This window comes from Labrus mixtus, chromosome 1, assembly GCF_963584025.1.
Source record: "Labrus mixtus chromosome 1, fLabMix1.1, whole genome shotgun sequence".
In the NCBI taxonomy this organism is placed as follows: domain Eukaryota; kingdom Metazoa; phylum Chordata; class Actinopteri; order Labriformes; family Labridae; genus Labrus; species Labrus mixtus.
The window spans coordinates 27,645,228-27,663,335 of NC_083612.1; positions in this window are offsets into that span (position 1 = coordinate 27,645,228).

The window sequence follows — 18,108 nt, forward strand, 5'->3', positions numbered from 1 at the left end:
ATGCAAACAACCTGCAAGAAACGCATCCCGTCTCTTGTTTTGGCTGGAGAGCTTTGTCCTTATTGTGATGTTTGTGAATCTTTAACATTGAGCTCAAGAGCACGTTTGCTAAGTCACTTAACAAAACAAAAACATGGAAGCCAGGGGGGTCATTATTTGTTTGTTTGTTTGTTTGTTTGTTTGTTTGTTTGTTTGTTTGTATGTTTTTTAAGAGTAGCCGACATTTAACAGTACAAAAAAACCCACACTTATTTTTCCTTTACCCTCCCCATCAACATAAATCAAGGAATGAAACAATGAAATGAGGAACATTTATTGTGACTTCAGACATGTGTTTCCTTAATTGTTGCATTTTCAGTTTATACAAATTTTACTTTATAAAGCTAATGATACCGTAACATATTTTAGATACTTAATGAATTCAATGAAAACAGTAGGCAATGTTATTGTTTATTAAAGTCAGTGTCAACTTTATACACTGTGACTAAAAGGAAAGATTTGTGCTGAGAAACAGGGTGTATAATGTTGGCTTCATTAAAAACAGACGAGTAAGGATAAGATTCTAATAAGCAAGGTAGGGGCAGATAATATATAATTTGATTGAGTCTTTTTTTTTTAAACTTCTAATGAGTCTAATTTTGAATACCATGCACTTTTTTGAGTAGGCTAAATGTACAGTATCTTCTTTAATCAGCTTATGGACTTTGTGAAAACTCGGATATTATAATGAGGTCAATTCAGCACTTTTTAACTCAAAGAGAAACTGAATGTCATCTTGGAGTCGATTTTTTTTCTTCATCTCATTTGGCTCAAAAAACACAATTCCCCATGGAGCTGTATCTTCCCAGACATTCACTTCTGTTGTTTTGGAAAAGGCTGACCCAAAGCTGTGCAAGCCAACTTGCTGGCCGTCCCAGCAGGAAGGTTTGTGGCACCAAACCGAGTGTCTCTCTAATCTTCCAGTAATACAGCTTGAGTCATGATAAAACAGCTCTGATGGAGGCAAATCCTTTTATCCGAGGTGGGGGGTCAAGCTTTTGCTGGTGGAGGGAGTGGCAGCCTTTGTTAAAGTTGGTGAAAAGGTTCAAGGAAAATACCCACTGAGTGGATTTTGGGATTAAACACACCAACCCTTCATCTAAGAGGAAACACAAGTGTCTGTGTGTCCATTTCCAAATATAAAAAAAGAACGACTTTCTTGCTGTTTCCTACACTCGTCCACCCATTACTGCCTCTTTGTCACACAAACACACATAAACACACATTTTTCACACACAAACGCCTGCAACAGTAGAAGCCACATTTTGAGGCCAAGGAGGTTGGCTCCTAATGGAAATGCATTTCAGCTGCTGCTACACCTCATCTTCCATAATGCTTTTTCATTGAAAAGAGGGGCTCTTTGACGAGAGGACTGCAGTTTTTGTCTCTCTTTGTTCCAACACTCTTATCTCTTAGAAGGACACATTAGCCCTTTATCTTTTAGAGAAATACTGGCACATTATTTTCCTTTATTCCATTTCATATTGGTCTTTTTCATTCAAATCTAATGAAAAGACATGTGAGGAAAGCTTTATGTGATCCCTTCTTTTTGTGTAACTCATTGCCTGAATGGTGGAAAATGCACCAGGGACAGACCATCCTTTCCCTGTTTTGTTCCTTTCTGAATAATGTTACAGTTGATTATAACATGTGTAGACCCTGAAGTCCATCGGACATTAGGCTCAGGGCCATGTCCAGAGGGGTGGTCAGGCCACCCTAGAAATCCGATTGGTCAGCCCAGATGCCACCCCAAAAATCCTTAACTGTGATTGGCTATTTGTTATAACCAACTATTAGGTCTTTTTTTTTGCAGAAGGCTGCTAGCAATTTTTATTTACATTTAGTACATTTTCTTTTGTGTGTACTTTAAATTGTGAATTAAAACTTTGCACATCTATTTCACAAGACAGGAGCATGGGGAAGGTAATGCATACTGTCTTACTTTAAATGTGTCGGGATCAAAACATTGCAAGTTTGTGCAGAAGTTTGAGTATACATTTTAAGTACTTTAAATTGTGACTTTGAAAATACATCTTCTCTTCGTGTCATTAAGAAATTAAGCTAATGATGCTATTAGCTTGTGTTATAAAGTAAATATTATTGGTGAGGTTAGAATTTATTTGTGTGTATCTGTGCGCACAGCGCTCCTCAGGCCACCCCTGCATAAGTCAGTGCCCAAGTTGGGCCACCCCAATGAGAAAAGGCTGGACACGCCCCTGAATAGGATGACCCTTTATGTCCCCTAATTTAGGAAGTCTAGAAACATCAATATTATTCTCATTACGGTTAATAACATACAAGTAAACATGAAGATAAAAATTGTGAATTAAAAGTCATTGTATTTCCCTGAATATGATGAAATACAATCTTATACAGAATGTTTGAAATAGTATTGCATTATTTTAAAGGACTCATATTGATATATTTATGTAAATTTCTTTAAGCGAGCGCAGATTTCTGGATCAGAGTTAGACCCTTAAAATATGATACTCAAAGATAGTATAATTTTATCAAAGGTTCTCCCCAAAATACAGGCTACTGACTGCTGCAACGCTGCTGTTGGTGCTAAAGTTTGTCTCTTTTAATTTTATTTTAACAATATATGATGGATTGTTCATCAGGAACATTTGACTTACATGAAGAATGTGAGACTTTTTGATCCAGTAGATGTCGACCTTGAGCACCAGCATCAAACCAAAACAAACTGCCGTTTGACAACACGTCTGCCATTCTGAAGACTCCGTTCTCCTCCAGCAGCACACCTCCAACTCCTCCGCACTCGTGTTCCCACAAAGGAGTTATCAATAAGAATGCACCATAACTAAGCACAATTAAGCACAAGAGGCGGACAAAACTGTCCTTTGTTTGAGTTGCAACCGCCTATGGCCTGCATTGTTGTGTTAGCAGGTTAATGTTAGCACACTTTGGTTAACTCATAGCTTCAAATTGCACATAAATTGACATGAAATGACCAAGATCAAAAGACTCTTACATGACATCAAAATAAGCAGTGAGTAGACTTTGTTCTTCTTCTTTTCTCTAGTCTTTGACTGAAACAGCAAGGCCGTCCCGTCCATGTATTTGCTGTATACTGTACATGTATTTAAAACGTAAAATGTTGCACATTCTGCCTTTAACTGAGGAGAAATAGGAGTCAACATGTTAGGCTGTGGCATATATTGGTAAAAGTTTTCTAAAATGTCTAATGTTAGTAATTGTGTCATATTTCTTAGTTTTCCAAAGAGCAGCTGCTGTTTTTAAAGTGAGGATTGTTTAAGGATGAAATGTGTCATATTCTTGGTCCAGTCAGATCAAACAATTCAAACATGATGAAGCCGTGTACACCACGTTTTTGTTAATGTAATGTTTGCAAGTTGTGGATTGACTGTAAATAGTTATTAACATTTAAGGAAAAGATGCTGGGTGATTAAAAATGTGACAAACACACAAAGACAGAAACAAAGAATCAAATCAAAGAAGAGACATAATTCTTCCTGACTCAGCCTGATTGTGCAGGATCAGTTAGCTCAGTTTCTGTTGCTGGAGGCTTTTTGTAGCTCATGATTACCCACACTCCCTGCCATTCATTGACACAGGCTGGAGGCCAACCAATTAGCCTTTGGCCTGCAGAGAGCTATGCTCCGGCTGGTTTTGTTGTTGCGTGGTTATCTCTGATAGCTAGTAGTGAAACCCCCACTTATAGTGTCAAGAGGCTGTTTGCTTCTTTTATTCGACCTGACACTGCTGATGAGCGATGACTGCTGCAGACTGATGATTATGCAGAGCAAACCGGATGATAATATGCTTTGTCATTCAGTTGGTCCTCCTGTCAGTTAGATTTATAGTATTCAGAGCATAAAATTGTTTAATCATTCGCTGATAATCTTGTAAGCAAAAATGCTCTGTAGGCCGACTTCAAAAAAAAAGAGGGGCAGCATTTTAAGAGTCAAATATGTTCAGATGAATCAGTGGGAAAATGGTTTATCACCTTAATCCAGTTGTGGCACAAATATGAAAAGCAGCTTACATCAAACACAATTGTTTGTATCATTTGTGTTTTTTTTGTTTTTTTTTACAGTAATCCTAGATCAAATATTGATGCGTTTTGTGTCTGTATGCTTCCTGTGAGGGAGTGAGCTTGAAATGGAAATGTGTCACCTGTTCAGTAATCCCTGACAAGAGAGAATATTAAATGTTAATCCTTCACTATTAGAAATGGTGACAATACAAAAGAGGCGACTTAGAGGGTGGAGGGAGGGAGGAAGGGAACAATATAAGCTGTAGGAGGTTGAAGGGAAATATCTCACATTATATGACTGATTCTGAGGTAATAAAAACCTGTAAGGATTGGACTATTCCTCTGATTCCTTGTTTTCTATTCAAACTCATCCACATCATCACAAGTGTCATGATATAAGCCTCCCCTTTTGACTGTGCGTCCGCTGAGAATGTCGAAGATTAGTCTTGGATCGGTGCTCAATGTTTCTTTCTTCCCTGGCCAAATTGCACTCACTCGACAGCAGTCTTAACGGCACAGAAGAAACAATTAGAGCCATAAGAGATGATAGCTCGGGGCTCTGCAGGCCAACTCTACCATTACTGAGTTATTAGACGGCGAGGGTTGGGAGGGGGATTTAAATTAGGGTTGGGAAGACGAGATAGAGACGAGGATTGTAAAGTAATGTAAAGGGTGAACAGGGCAGAGGTAAGAGGTAGACAAAAGAAAGAAGAAAGGAGATGAGAGGAAAGGTTAAGCAAAATAAAAAGAAAAGGGAAGAAGAAGTGAAGCAGGGCGTGTCTAACAGTGGGATAAAGTAAGAATATGAGGCGGGCAGGGAAGAGGATAACATGACAGATCAAGGGATGAAGTAAAGCATCCCACTGAAGCAGCTTACAAGTGGCTGCAGACAGAACAGCTGTTCAGCAGTTTGTTTCACATGAGAACATTTCAAGTTTATACTGTTAGTGAGGTTGGGATTCAAGGGAGCTATTAGGTAATTGTTTGATTATTATAATTCTCAGTATTAATATTTATTGAAACAATATTATTCATCTGAATTGATAATTTGGGAACCAACCTAGAATCAGTTATTAATAACCACGAGAGTCAAAGTCAAACTCAGTCTCAATATTAACTGTCTTACAGTTGTTTCCAAAAAAGGAAGGTGTGAATCCAAACACTGACCCTGGATACTAGCTGTTAATACAATGCACAAGTAATCACAAACAGCTTCTCTTTAAATTGTTATAGACTTTATTGAATAAAGCAGCACCCATCAGAATTATCGAGACTTCATATAAAACTCATATAAAGCAACAAAATACTTACAAAGCAAACAAAACAAAAGGAAAAACACTCATCAGAGAATATAGCAAAGGGTTCCAGCTGAGGAAATCAGTAAAGAGATGTTTACAGCCCACGTTTAATAGATGTTGAGTTCACAGAACACTATTTTACATATATCTTGTCCGATCCTGTTGGGATGTCTGGAGGTTTTAATGAAGACAAGCTTTTGTTCCTAATGCATAAATGTTCACAACGTCTTTTTGATCAAATTGGTTTGATTCATGTTATGCCCAAGACATATATCATATATATCATAATCAAGCAACTTAATCCAACCTCTTTGCGCTCTGCTCCTTGCTTTGCATTCATATTTTGTGCCGCATAAATGTAGTCGGACATGCCTCCAATCACTTTTTGACACACGCCCTATAGATAGCGCACTTCATGCAGTGAAGAAAAAGAGCCTACTGTCTTAATCATCTTTATTGTTCATGGCCTGCACCCAACAATGACATGCAATGATCAAAAACCATAATTCTAAAGGGAAAAATGTAGCTTTAATCTCAGTTATTAACTTTCAGAAAATCACTTAATGAAAAGGATTACACACAAAAACACACACACACACACACACATTAAGGGCTCACAGAGGTAGATGTGGAAAAAATGTGTTATGTGTGCCATTTTGCTTGTTTGCCTGTTCTCTTACTTCAGTGCACAATTTGTCAAGCCTGAATGAAAAACAAAAATCCCTGCATAGTCATACACTATGAAAATCAATGTTGTGCTACTGTGTGAGCGTGTGTTCAAATAAATAATTGGCCATGACACATTCAGCACTTAAAATAATAGCTTGTGCTTGCTAATGATTTGCTGAAACCTATATTGGTGGGTGAATCAGAGTTGACCTAAGCTAGTGTCACTTTTCATCTTCTCCTTAAATGCAGGTACAGTAACACATGGCCTAATTTGTGCTAAAAGATAGGACGCCATGTGGTTGAGCCCCTTCATAAAGTACACCCTGGGTTTGTCTTCTATAGTTTATGCACACGCCATCAGGATTTGATGGAGTTAAGTTTTCTTCATCTGCAAATAGAGTGCTATCATAACAGCCATTATCCTGTTGTTCACTCTTCCATGTGACACTTCACAGCCTTAATTACAACCAACCGCCTGTTTGTTGAAGAAACTCAGACCTCTCAATCCTGTTAAGAGTAAGGGGAACAAATTGTGATTACTTGGTAACAGACACTGTTGAGTCCGCCCCATTAACCATGCTCCATTAGCAGAAACAGGAGTTTGTCTGAAAATAAATCACAATGTTTTTTTCTGAAGTGCTCATTGTAATTAAGATCTTTAGGGCTTCCCATGTCTTGCTATCAATTTCATGGTCAATTAAAAATGGGCTAACTGATGCTTGTTTTGAAGACCTACTGGATACAATGTGTTGTCAAAGTTTTTTTTATCTTCAACATTGAATACATCTTTTGGAATAAGGATTCATTTTTTCAGTAAGATAAAATACATCAAATAAATAAAACAATATGCAACATCAAAACACGATGGAACTAAAACTATACAAGAGGTACACTAAGACTGTACCTTAAATAAACTTTAGTCAATAATAACAAAGTAGCTTTAGAGAACCATTAGACAGACTGCAGAATAACAGGGTTTGTAATGCCCTCAAATGTCCTCTGTTTTTAATTGGCAGGAGGTCAGCTTCCAGGTGTCTAGGCTCTTAGCTCACTGAGTGAGAGATAGACAAGAATAAAAAATGAGCACAGAGAGAGAAAGAGTAGTGGGAAGTGATTGGCATAGAGAAACATTTTCAAACAGTAAGGGACACCCAATTAACCTTTATAGAGCAGGTAAAAATCAGTGAATGTCTTCAAAAAGAGGCAACACGGGGATTCATTGTGAGACGCCTCATTTATCATATCTCACCTGGTCCAGGATCAAACCAAAGTAAAGGAAAGCAGCATGTAACATCAAGTATTCATTATCTTCCCAACTTTAAGTACACTTTAGAAACAATGGGCTCAAAAGATATCCTTGAAGCAACCTAGCAACAGCGTGAGACACAAATGCAACCCTGCATTGCAGTTCAACCGCTTGGTAATTTGTGCCCAAATATGTCGTATTAAATGTTTCAATCAACTTCTGTTTATGTTTGCTCATCATAATAGTGTGTGTGTGTGTGTGTGTGTGTGTGTGTATAGGTGTGCTTCAGAAAAAGTGTCATACAAATATAATATTAAGCTTAATTCAAATTCTACTACGAAGACAATAAAATGTGACAAAAAATGTATGTTGGAAAATCGTAGGGCTTCCAGGAGCACAAATTAAATTGTATTATGTCATGCCTGTAGTATTATGTAATCTTTTTGCCCCGTGAAAAGGGAGGACGGATTATGTGATGTAGAAGGTTCCATTAGGCAGCAGAATCTTAAAGCAGCCTTTTTGTTAGTGTTTCCTTTTCAACAGAATTATAAGCTCAGTGAATAAATCCAGACTTTTTGATTCATTTAGAACACTAATATAATGTTGAAAGCTTTTTTCAGCTAATGTGTTACAGTATGTGATGCATTTACAATTGAATGCAGATGAAGCACCACCTCTTCAGCTGTAACTTTCTTTCCACTATCCAAGTCTGCATGCAAGTCTCTGTAAAGGTAACAAAGCCGGTAGCAACAAAGGAAAATATGGATTTATCAATTGATCGAGGTAGAATGTATTTTAAATAAACCTACAAGAAGTGTTGGGTTTCCATTGCCTTTTACCTTTATTGTCTTGAATAATCATTAAAGCTGTAACGTGTGTGTGTGTTTAGAACCCTCATTCTGTCTGTGAGCTCTGAAGATGTTCTTCACACCTTCTGTCTGTCACCTGCTCTCACTCCTTCAGATCACCAGGGCCTCCCTACATCTGCCTTTTAATTAATTGTTTTCAATCCCTGCAGTGAAATTCAACACCTCATTAAAACCTTTGGCAAAATATGAATCATTCAGTGAAGAAAACACAATTAAAAGGATGTTGTCATGGTGTTCCTGTTGGCTGGTTCATTAATTGACTGACTGGGGTTGGTTACATATCAGTCTCACATCCCTCTTCATTTTTTTGATGGGTATTTATTTACATGCGATGTCTCTCCTTATGGTTATTTCTGGAAGCAACATGACATCTGGTCAGGTCGTGTGGTTGAAAAATAGTGCTGGTTGTTTTACTGGTGTATTCATTTAGCACACTAACAAACATTTAAGCAAGAGAGAAACATGTCTCTGAAGAATATCCCTTGAATAATAACCTGAAGGTTACCAACAAGTTAAGTGGAAACCTGAATCCAAAACCTAGATTTTATTAATTATGGGAAATTATATTTGACAGAGTGAGTTTTCAACAATTAGAGAATAGACTACATCACTCAACCTCATGTCTCAGAGTTCTCAACTGCAATGTGAAACCAAGCATCAGCTGATCCAATATAACACACTGCTCCCTCTCAGCTTATTATTTCCTTCCTCTATAGGGATTACTTTTCATCATCATGGAGTCTGAAAGAGTGTCAGTCATTAGGTTTTGTTGTTTCATACTTGAAAGAAAAAACAGAATATTGGAGAATAAAATAAGGCCACCAACTGAAGTGGAAAGCATTTTTCCTGGCAGCTTGTTTTTTGTACCTGTGAGCGCTCAGCTTGCTCTTTAATTTGAGCTGCATCCCGCCAAAGATGATTAATGAAAGTCCTATGCACCCGGATCTCACAGGTGATTTAAAGGTATAATAATCCTTTACGATATTGCTTTGCGGTTTCCAGGCCATTAAAATAACACCAAATGTGTCAGAGGAGCACAAACAGTTCATTTAAAACAGATTGCTGCTCCAGCACAGGACTGGGACCCAGACGCTGGGGAGCTATTGCTAAGGTGTCACTTCTCTGGCTCTTTGCATGGAAGAAAAATAGGAAACCTTTAGTGTGGTACATATCTCAAATTTCCTGGATATAAACAAACACGTTTGAATAAAGCAATTTTTCTTCTAGAAAATATAAGTGATCTTCCAAAGCTATATGGTCTGACAGTAAGACTACACTAACCTTTTTTATGTCTTCTTTTGTGCAGCTGTCAGTGTTTTCTGATAGCAACTCTTTGCTGAATATATATATAAAATATATCATGTAAATGTAAATCTTCTGATTGAAAACGTAATCTATTCTCTTGTTATGTGGAGGCCTTGAGCTTAAACTACTTTTCATCCTTTAACTGGAATAAATATTTTTTATAAACAGACAAAGCTTAAGTTGATTTGAAATCTAAAATAGTCAGAAATAGTCAGGGGCTAGGTACAGAGATAACTGCAATGACAAAGTGAAAAGGTATCCATCCACTAAACACTTCTTTGAAATAGAGTACAGTGTTTACATCAGCAGAAAATTGCTTGTCTCCATAAGTGACACAAGATAAAGCCATGACTATGATTTGGATTTTTCCAAACAGCTATCTATTCCTTTTTTAAAGGGAGAATTTGGGACTTTTTGATGTACAGTAGATGTCGTCTTTGAGACACAGCATCAAACCAAAACATCAAACCCTGCCATAGCCTCTGCTCTCCAACGTGTTCCAATGAAGAAGTTTAGCGAAAGCGGTGGACAAAACTGTCCTTGGCTCATATTGCATCTAACTTGACACAGAATGACCGTGATGTTTACGTTGCTTTGCATTCTTGTTTTTTTTTTTTTTTTGCATGGTAGTTGCTTTTTGTGAAATTTGTCTTATTTGAGCTTGGAATATTGTCCTTTTTTTTTTTTTTAGGACTGCTGGTGCCTCTTGATGCTATAAAAATCATTCTGACACTTCAGATTAAAATACAATACAATTACAAAGTGACAGTAAAACATTAATGATAGTCATTTAGATACTTTCGCATAGTAAATCATAATTTTTGGACGAAAAGTTCAAGAAGAATTTGTCTCAGAATTTGGATCTTAATTATGTCTAATTAAAGCACTTGCCTTGGAATAATTCAAAGGTATTATTCTTCAACACTCCTTACACCTCCTGCTGGGAATTACAGCAAAGCTTAGCCCCGTGGTGGGTATACATCTGTAATTCTTCTTTCAGACTACTGCATCTCTTCCAGGCCTGGATTCTGTTTGATCTATAAAAAGAGAAGTTGAAAGGTCAAGTTTCCTCCCTGAAGAGCCTTAGAGTGTCCCCGCTGTGCGCCATTTAAGCCACACAGGATGTTTTGCAGAAATTAGTCATCTTTGCTGGAGACAACATACATTTTAAGTGAACATGGCACTCACCTTTCAGGAATGCCTTCAGGGCTAGCTGACTGAGATCTGAAAAAAGTAGTAGTTCAACACGTTCAATCATAAACATGTGGAGCAAACCTCTTCATTTACAACTCCAAGATTTTTCATCAAGTATGTGACTAATAACAAAAACATTTATTCAGAAAACATATTTTACTGTTGCTGTGTAACATAATAAACGTTTTGTATTATTATTCATTTTAAGCAACATTCTTAGTATTGTCATTTCAGTCTGTTGAATTAAATCTGACCCCACAAACACTGCAACCGTCAGTCACTGTCTCTTTTGAATGCATCCCTACTCACATTCATAAAACCACACTATGCTATAAGTTCAATCACAGTTTGAAGTTCTTTAGAAAAACAACATGGGCCAATTCAGAGGTGTAGACATAAAGAGATGACGATACCTGATTTACAAGTGAATATGAAACATAAAACAATAAATTGATATTTACCTCTTTTTGACCTTTATACCTTAGTAATGTGGGAAAACTGCCAAAAGCAAAGTAGGTAAGATCCTTCTGTAAAGCAGTGATGTAGAGGGGAGAAGCCTCATGCAGGTACTTTGTGCTGTCAGGTACTCAGACAGAGCTCTCAGAAGGCCCGGAGAGACAAGAGAGCGTAACAAGAAAACAAAGACACTTTGTTCAACTATTGTCAGACTGGAAATCCTGCTTGTAAACTCTCTAAAACACATGTATAGTTCTGAGATACAAATGTCGTCATAACAGAACCATCCGTCAGCTTCTCTTGAAGTAAAAGTTCTAACATTATTATTTACTTACAGGCAGTGACTTAAAGGACGGAGGATGAACGAGTTATATCACTTATCTCTGCGTTTCAAATATAAAGCAGATTAGGGATCTAATTGCTTCTGTCAAACTATAAAACTTGTTGAGATACCAGACCTGTGGCAGATGATTAGACCTCATTGTGAAGCTACCACTAGATTGCTGCAATAGTCTGTTTTTTTATGTCTATTTCACAATGTTGTGTCATGTGTGTTATTTCCTAAAAGCCTAACCAGGGACACGGACTGCAAATTAGCCAGAGCTAGAAGTCCTATATTTAACACATCGGTTGCACTTTAATTAGATGTGACAATGCCTACATGCATTGTCCTTGACAAAAACTGATAAATAAATAAATAATGGTTTGTTACGAATGAACACCTCTTAAGATCTTCAACTACATATCTCATATCTCATTTGTTTCATCTAAGAGAAAAACCTGACGTGTGACAAAGGACAATTTCTGTTTTTACTGAGGTTCTTTATTTTCACTTTATTTTACTTTATTTCTTCATTATAATACGATTTAGGGCTGCTCTTGTAGCATGTAGGATAGAAAAAGGTCAGATGTTTTTCTCATCCCCACCTTTGCTTTAACGAATGATTCCTCAATGTCCACAAGTCTTATCTGTAGTTTATGTGGAAATCAGAGGTTTCCTGTACATGACAAAGACACATGAAAAAAAAAATCATAACCGGCATAAACCAATTTTTATCAGAGTCATTCTGGGTTAAGATTATTAAGACATTTGTTCTGGGCAAATATTTGTTTTTTGTGGGATATTCTTGTTGTGTGAAAGTCATTATTTATTTATTTTAGTCATTTAAATGTATCAGAATGTTTTTGCACCCAAATTCCTGATTTGCGGTCTCTCCTTGAAGGAGTGAGAGAGACATACAGAAGGTTAAACAGATGTTTTAAAGTGTCTCTGGAGAGTCGTGTGTGCATCCTTCAATTGCAAGTCCAATTTGAAAACTTGCAATGCAAGCAAGCATGTCCAAACTGTACAGAATATCAATAACCTACCTTTTAAAGAAGTAATAGCCACCTCTGCTCACACTGAAGGTGACTTTGTTTTAGTAATGGCTGTCAGAGGGACCCATGTTGGAACTTGAATTGATTTGCAGTTATATTTTCCTCCTCTTGCACTTAAAAACCATGCATCAGTTATTGCTGTATATGCTGATGCCAAGGTCATTTTGAACGTAAGAATGATAGAGGCAGACATTGGCCCCACTGCCTCTCAATGGGCAGATGCTTTGCTTTGGAAAGTAGGTTGCCAAGTGTCTGCTTTGATAACCTGTTGGGGCAGGCTGAGAGGAGTTGGCAGGATTGTGGAGGGAAACTCCCTGTGCATTTACTCAATGTATATAGACTCTGCTGCATTACCATTTAGAGCACAATGGACAAACACTGTATGGCTATATATTCTATGGACACACACACACAAATAGATCTCCCCAACATTATCCCTAATAAAGTTATTTGGACATTTGATTTGCTTTAACATTTTCCTGATTTCCTTTTTTTTTTTGTCTAACGTTTTAAGAATTTGTGACTTTTAAAACCCTTAAAGGCTTTATATGCGATTTTTCACACTTAAATGTAATACAAATCAAGTATATCCTCTGAAAATAACTCTGTGAGTCATGACTGTCTACAATGGGTGTAACACCTGAGTCCCACAGTCTGTGATGCTTTCTGAGTTTTCTGAGTCCTATCTTCAGTTTGTTTACATCGTTGGGACGGCCGGCCGGCTCCTCCCCTCTCGTATAAAAGTTGTTTAATTGAGGTACTAGAGAAAAGAAGAATAACATACTGTACTCACTGCTTAACTGTGTTTCTAGATCACGCTCATTTCGGTTAAATTTACATGCAGTGTGAAGATACGATCATAATAAAGATCGCTAGCATTAGCATGCTAACACAATAATGCAGCACAAGTTGTTTTGGTTTCATGCTGGTGCTCAAGGGCGACATCTGCTGGATCAAAAAATCACATATAAAGCCTTAAAAGCATTTTGACTGTTTTTGTTTTAATTTCTTTTTCTTTTATAATCCAATCAAAATATGTGTAAAAGCAAAGACACGCAATGGAGAATAATAAATATAAAAAAGATTTTGCACAGGATTATGGCCAGTTGTGATTTTTCATTACCTTGCATATTATGACCCACTTGCTAATCCACACTACTTTAGTTCTGTACTTCTAGCCATCTGTCTCTTACAATAAAAGTTGGAAAGATAATTGGCTTTCTCACTTCCTTAAATATTTCACCAGACTTTATCAGCTATGGAGTTTTAATATCAAGGAAGTTTTGTCAAATGTATTTACTTACTGAAAATAAGACGTATAAGATACAAGATATCCCTGCATATTATAGTGTGTCTTTCTTGAGGTTTTGTTGTTCCTTCTCTTTTCAGGGATAGTATTTGTGTCCTTTTCTCTTTTATTTTCTTGTTCTCACTAATCTGATCTATCACACCCTCATGTTCACCTTCTTTATGTTCACTTAGGGCACACTCACACTAGGCCTAGTTGCCCCGTACCTTGCCGAAGCACCCCCTTCCCAGTTCCCTACAGGCATGCTCTCACATTGCTCCAGGCCAGGCCTGAGCATGGTTACTTCTTAAACACACGTCATCACGTCCTCCTAATACTGGATAGTTGCCAAATATGCTCAAAGACCTCTGAGTTCTTGAAGGTTTTATCCAGTTGATGTGAACCCTTTGCTGCTATTATTTAACGATTGCTGAGAGGAACGGTCACATCTTGCATACCCATGCTTGTGCTTGTGCATAAGCAACCGTTCTGTGGTGAACAAACCTCTTTCAACCGTGCCAGGGCCAAGAAAGTGTACCCTGCTTGAACATGGTATGGCGCACTCACACACCGGTCAAACAAACTGGGCTTTGGGGGGTCAACCGTGATTGGGCACAGTACAGATTGTAGAGTGTGAGTGTGCCCTTATTGAAAACATTTTCCTGCCTCCTCTTTTCCGTCTCTGTCCTTCTGTGCTTTCTTCAGCTGTGGCAGTAGTTAGCAGCAGTGGATGAAGGGACAGAGATGCTGAGATAATAAGAAGTGACTGTTAGAGGGCAGACATGAGCCTCTATGAAGGCCGTCTGTATGGCTACAGTCTGATGTATTAAACACTCTGCAACCCTACATTTTAAAAACTATTATAATATCAAGAAGAACACCCTGGGTCTAATTTGTATGAAAGGATTATTTATGTTAACCTGGGATAAATCCTTGCATATCTTCAAAAGACAACTGTGCTATGAGCAGCGTTGGGACTAGCGTGCTACTTAATGTCAGTCCACTACTCTGACAGGCACAAACCTTGTTCAGAGTCAAAAAGAAGGAGAATCAGAATATTTTGGAAAGTCTTTTGGCACTGATTATTTCAGTATTTCTCTGTATTTTCTATTTTCTATTTCTGTCTTTCTTTCTTTTCCTTTTACAACCTGTTAAAATATTTTCCCTATCTTAAAAAAAAAATCAAATCTGGGCAGGTATGTGTGCTGCTGTGTCCTGCAATCGGTGACATTGAGATACAGATCTTTTGCTGTTAAATTAACAAGCTGGGCGGCATGCCCGCTTCACCTAGTTTGACCCTGGCTGTGTGCGTTTGTGTATGTGTGTGTGTGTGTGTTTTTAAGAACATTTTAGCAAAACCTCGTTGTAATACCTGCACTGCTTATCTTTTGTGTTTCTTGAGATCAATGGCACAATATTCACCATTTGATGTACAACATTTAAGCTGTCAGTTTTTAACTAGTAAACACGTTTTCTGGTCATTCCACATCTGTGACAATTCAAAAGTGCAGATTAGATTACTTGTAATGTAATGTATTATAAATAACATTCTTACACACCAAACTATCAGTTCTAAAATATTCTTCTCTAAATTAACCTCAGATATTCAATCAAATCTAAAGTAAAGTCACTGAGATATTTTGATAAAGTCTCTTGAGGTCTAGAATTTCAGTAGGGCTGGGAAACAGGTGAATTAGATTTCTATAAAGGTTGTCTCGTAAATGCCAGGTCAACGTAATAAAAATGAGTTTGCATAGAGCATCATATATTTAATCACGACTTTTCTGAACTTTTCACATTTCCTCCTCTCCAAAGAACCTCAAGCCTGTTTAAAACAACTTCCTTTACCGTCTCTCTCTTACTATGACAGGAACCAACTTATTGCGATTTACAAAGCCTGGCAAAATTTGCGGTGATTATGACGGTGTCTGTTTTTAACACCTTTGAAAGGAAGGTGCTAATCAACCAGTGTTACGTACAACAGGCTGCTGTTATTGTAGTTAGTAGGAGACATAGGCACATTCAAAGAAGGCATAAAGATCGCGTTTTTCCCCACATGTTAATATGTTTGAAATGACAGCAGGAAACACCATGATTAAACTATATTGTTGCCTATTTATAGCCAAACAAAACTGAACATTCACAGCCTCTGCAGTCTAAAGAATTTCAACATTGAAATTTTATTCTATTTCTCTCATTTCGACAACATTTTATTTAAAACTTTTAAACAAATTTTCTTAGATCACCCGCAAATCGCACACTAACCAAACGTGCAATTTCTTGGAGTGAACACGCAATTTAGTACTCTTTACTTGGGATCCTAGTAAATCAGACCCATTGACGGTTGCTCATTGAAAAGCCATATCTCAAATATACAAACTCTTAACATACAAAGATAGAACAATATGAATCCCTAATGAATAAAGGACGGTAGACATCAGCAACCTTCCAACACATTCACACTGTCCAGCAATTCCAAAACCCAACTTGTACAATAAAAGTTATTCATAGAACCCATATCACCTCTCACAACTTATTGTGCTATATTGAAAAACATGAAAACCTAACATTTAAAACAAGACCCCAACTCACTCTTATGAATCATTACACCAACTTCCATTGGAAAGTAATTTAGAAATGGACAGCAGCTTTGAACTTCAACTTCCAACTGGCCTGTTGAGCCTCGTCCATATCTAATTAATCCAGTTAACCCTCCAGTGAGAGTGAATGAGTGAGTGACCCCAATAGCAGTAAGCAATAATAATCACGGTTATATCAGAGAGGGATGAAAATAACGTCATGGACAAGGAGGTAGTCTTTTATTTCCTGCAAAGACCCCAGTGCTCTCAATAAGGTTCAGGTAAGACCAACATTATTAGAAAAGCTCAATGGAGGCAGGCCAGAGTCACTTGGATTTATAAGGGGCAAAGCCTATCATAGCCAATTTCACCATTGTTTTGTGAGGTCTAGTGATGGAGAAGGATAGGTAGGCATGCATGTGGAAACGTATATTTGCTGAGGGGTGAATATCATACCGTATACTTAATCTCTATCTCTAATATACTATATGATATACTTCATCTCTTTTCTCGTCTCATGTCACTCTTGTTTGACATGACAATCAAAAGTTTCACAATGTCCTGTTTGTATCTACCTCGCCCTACTGTTGTCCTTTTTTTTTTTTTTCTTATCTTTGTCCTCAGACATTTTTTGTTTCCCCCCCTCATATTTTGTCACAACATTTTTGCCAAAGGAATCTGGCATGGCTGCTTATTTCTGATTTGGCCTGGCACAACAGAAAATCCAAGAGCTGTTATCGCCAGGCTGTGGACACTACAGGAAAACCATCTTACAGGGAGAAACCATGACTGAATTGTTAAAACACTGATTAAGATTCCTGAGGGAGATGTAATTGACATTTTTTTTGACATTTTTCTAGGTGTGTTTGATTTTAGAAGAGCAGCAGTAGGGGATGTACTCGCCCCTGCCACTGAAGAAATTACTTTCAGTGACATCTTACATGCTGACCAACATTGTTGCCAAGCAATGAGATGTTAATCAGACATAATAACATATGCACTAATAGAAAAACATAACACACATAGAAGCCTTTGCCGACTGGCGCTGTTGTGCTGTGAGATTACATCTCTCTCTCTGATCTGGGAAAAAAAGTGCCGTCCCCTCCCACGGGCCAGACGGTAAACACAAATCACAAATGCTACACTGTCACACAACAACAAACAGATGAGACGTCAAACAAGCATCTACAAATTATTCATGCTCTCTATTTTAGATCAGAGATTTTTCTTTCTCTCATTATCATTGTTGAAGTGATTATAACGCAGGGATGGCTGGCAGACAGGGATAAGGGCAGAAACAATAAAAGATTGGAGGGCTGGACAGAGATTTACGAAAGGAGACAGAGATGATCATAAGAGAAAAATATGACACAAGTTCAGTGAAAGTGCGTGGGTTGATAACAAATGTAATCTGCATTTAGATGATATAATTTTATCGCTGATGAGAATAGTTCCTTTGGTGACAGACACAAGTGTTTGGGTTGTATTAACAGAGATTAACACTGACATGAACATACCTGCACAGTCTGTAGATTGATGTAGAGCATCATTAAAATTGTTGAATTAGCACCTGAAGTCATTATATAAATCCAATACCAGAAGCATGATGGTCACTAAATAGGTCACTGCCGGTTACTATACAGACATTCCCTGTGATTGGCCCAGATTATTATGTACCTACTTAAAAAGCTCTATTTACCCAATCAATGCAACAATGCCGAAGCCCCAGCATACTGCAAACTATCAGCGACTTCACATTGCTTTGCAAAG